This window comes from Pseudophryne corroboree, chromosome 1, assembly GCF_028390025.1.
Source record: "Pseudophryne corroboree isolate aPseCor3 chromosome 1, aPseCor3.hap2, whole genome shotgun sequence".
Classification (NCBI taxonomy): domain Eukaryota; kingdom Metazoa; phylum Chordata; class Amphibia; order Anura; family Myobatrachidae; genus Pseudophryne; species Pseudophryne corroboree.
This window is the reverse complement of record NC_086444.1, coordinates 1,100,952,770-1,100,956,448: the sequence shown is the minus strand read 5'-3', so window position 1 is coordinate 1,100,956,448 and position 3,679 is coordinate 1,100,952,770.

Below are 3,679 nucleotides of genomic sequence, written 5' to 3'. Positions count from 1 at the left end.
TAATCCTCCACCATTCTATCAATGTTGAGAGAATCATATGCAGTGACAGTAGACGACATGTCCGTAATCGTTGTCAGGTCCTTCAGTCCGGACCAGATGTCAGCATCAGCAGTCGCTCCAGACTGCCCTGCATCACCGCCAGCGGGTGGGCTCGGAATTCTGAGCCTTTTCCTCGCACCCCCAGTTGCGGGAGAATGTGAAGGAGGAGATGTTGACAGGTCGCGTTCCGCTTGACTTGACAATTTTGTCACCAGCATGTCTTTCAACCCCAGCAGACTTGTGTCTGCCGGAAAGAGAGATCCAAGGTAGGCTTTAAATCTAGGATCGAGCACGGTGGCCAAAATGTAGTGCTCTGATTTCAACAGATTGACCACCCGTGAATCCTTGTTAAGCGAATTAAGGGCTGCATCCACAAGTCCCACATGCCTAGCGGAATCGCTCCCTTTTAGCTCCTTCTTCAATGCCTCCAGCTTCTTCTGCAAAAGCCTGATGAGGGGAATGACCTGACTCAGGCTGGCAGTGTCTGAACTGACTTCACGTGTGGCAAGTTCAAAGGGCATCAGAACCTTGCACAACGTTGAAATCATTCTCCACTGCACTTGAGACAGGTGCATTCCACCTCCTATATCGTGCTCAATTGTATAGGCTTGAATGGCCTTTTGCTGCTCCTCCAACCTCTGAAGCATATAGAGGGTTGAATTCCACCTCGTTACCACTTCTTGCTTCAGATGATGGCAGGGCAGGTTCAGTAGTTTTTGGTGGTGCTCCAGTCTTCTGTACGTGGTGCCTGTACGCCGAAAGTGTCCCGCAATTTTTCTGGCCACCGACAGCATCTCTTGCACGCCCCTGTCGTTTTTTAAAAAATTCTGCACCACCAAATTCAAGGTATGTGCAAAACATGGGACGTGCTGGAATTTGCCCATATTTAATGCACACACAATATTGCTGGCGTTGTCCGATGCCACAAATCCACAGGAGAGTCCAATTGGGGTAAGCCATTCCGCGATGATCTTCCTCAGTTGCCGTAAGAGGTTTTCAGCTGTGTGCGTATTCTGGAAAGCGGTGATACAAAGCGTAGCCTGCCTAGGAAAGAGTTGGCGTTTGCGAGATGCTGCTACTGGTGCCGCCGCTGCTGTTCTTGCGGCGGGAGTCCATACATCTACCCAGTGGGCTGTCACAGTCATATAGTCCTGACCCTGCCCTGCTCCACTTGTCCACATGTCCGTGGTTAAGTGGACATTGGGTACAACTGCATTTTTTAGGACACTGGTGAGTCTTTTTCTGACGACGGTGACCGTGAACTACCGTACTGTACTGTGTCTGCAGCTAATATAGACTGGTTGATAAAGAGAAGATGTCTATGTAACTATGTATGTATAAAGAAGAATGAAAAAAATCCACGGTTAGGTGGTATACAATTATGGACGGACTGCCTGCCGAGTGCAGACACAGAGGTAGCCACAGCCGTGAACTACCGTACTGTACTGTGTCTGCAGCTAATATAGACTGGTTGATAAAGAGAAGATGTCTATGTAACTATGTATGTATAAAGAAGAATGAAAAAAAATCCACGGTTAGGTGGTATACAATTATGGACGGACTGCCTGCCGAGTGCAGACACAGAGGTAGCCACAGCCGTGAACTACCGTACTGTACTGTGTCTGCAGCTAATATAGACTGGTTGATAAAGAGAAGATGTCTATGTAACTATGTATGTATAAAGAAGAATGAAAAAAATCCACGGTTAGGTGGTATTACAATTATGGACGGACTGCCTGCCGAGTGCAGAGACACAGAGGTAGCCACAGCCGTGAACTACCGTACTGTGTCTGCTGCGACTGGATGATAAATGATATAAAAAATATATATATATCACTACTGCAGCCGGACAGGTATATATTATATATTATATAATGACGGACCTGCTGGACACTGTCTGTCAGCAGAATGAGTTTTATTTTTATAGAATAAAAAAAAAAAACACACACAAGTGAAGTCACACGACGAGTGTTTAACTTTTTCAGGCAATCACAATATAAGTATACTACTAACTATACTGGTGGTCAGTGTGGTCAGGTCACTGGTCAGTCACACTGGCAGTGGCACTCCTGCAGCAAAAGTGTGCACTGTTTAATTTTAATATAATATGTACTCCTGGCTCCTGCTATAACCTATAACTGGCACTGCAGTAGTGCTCCCCAGTCTCCCCCACAATTATAAGCTGTGTGAGCTGAGCAGTCAGACAGATATATAATATATATAGATGATGCAGCACACTGGCCTGAGCCTGAGCAGTGCACACAGATATGGTATGTGACTGACTGAGTCACTGTGTGTATCGCTTTTTTCAGGCAGAGAACGGATATATTAAATAAACTGCACTGTGTGTCTGGTGGTCACTCACTATATAATATATTATGTACTCCTGGCTCCTGCTATAACCTATAACTGGCACTGCAGTAGTGCTCCCCAGTCTCCCCCACAATTATAAGCTGTGTGAGCTGAGCAGTCAGACAGATATATATAATATTATATATAGATAATAGATGATGCAGCACACTGGCCTGAGCCTGAGCAGTGCACACAGATATGGTATGTGACTGACTGAGTCACTGTGTGTATCGCTTTTTTCAGGCAGAGAACGGATATATTAAATAAACTGCACTGTGTGTCTGGTGGTCACTCACTATATAATATATTATGTACTCCTGGCTCCTGCTATAACCTATAACTGGCACTGCAGTAGTGCTCCCCAGTCTCCCCCACAATTATAAGCTGTGTGAGCTGAGCAGTCAGACAGATATATATAATATTATATATAGATAATAGATGATGCAGCACACTGGCCTGAGCCTGAGCAGTGCACACAGATATGGTATGTGACTGACTGAGTCACTGTGTGTATCGCTTTTTTCAGGCAGAGAACGGATATATTAAATAAACTGCACTGTGTGTCTGGTGGTCACTCACTATATAATATATTATGTACTCCTGGCTCCTGCTATAACCTATAACTGGCACTGCAGTAGTGCTCCCCAGTCTCCCCCACAATTATAAGCTGTGTGAGCTGAGCAGTCAGACAGATATATATAATATTATATATAGATAATAGATGATGCAGCACACTGGCCTGAGCCTGAGCAGTGCACACAGATATGGTATGTGACTGAGTCACTGTGTGCTGTGTATCGCTTTTTTCAGGCAGAGAACGGATTATAAAGTAAACTGCACTGTCCTCACTAGTAAACTCTCTCCACTCAGTCTCTACACTTCTACAGTAACAGTACTCCTCCTAGTCAGCTCCAGTAAATCTCTCTCAGTCTCTTATAATCTAAATGGAGAGGACGCCAGCCACGTCCTCTCCCTATCAATCTCAATGCACGTGTGAAAATGGCGGCGACGCGCGGCTCCTTATATAGAATCCGAGTCTCGCGATAGAATCCGAGCCTCGCGAGAATCCGACAGCGTCATGATGACGTTCGGGCGCGCTCGGGTTAACCGAGCAAGGCGGGAAGATCCGAGTCGCTCGGACCCGTGAAAAAAAACATGAAGTTCTGGCGGGTTCGGATTCAGAGAAACCGAACCCGCTCATCTCTAGTAATTACACATCTAACCTAAAATGCTTTAAAAATAATGACAGACAGAAATCGTTGTTTAAACACATTTTACTAAACTCAAC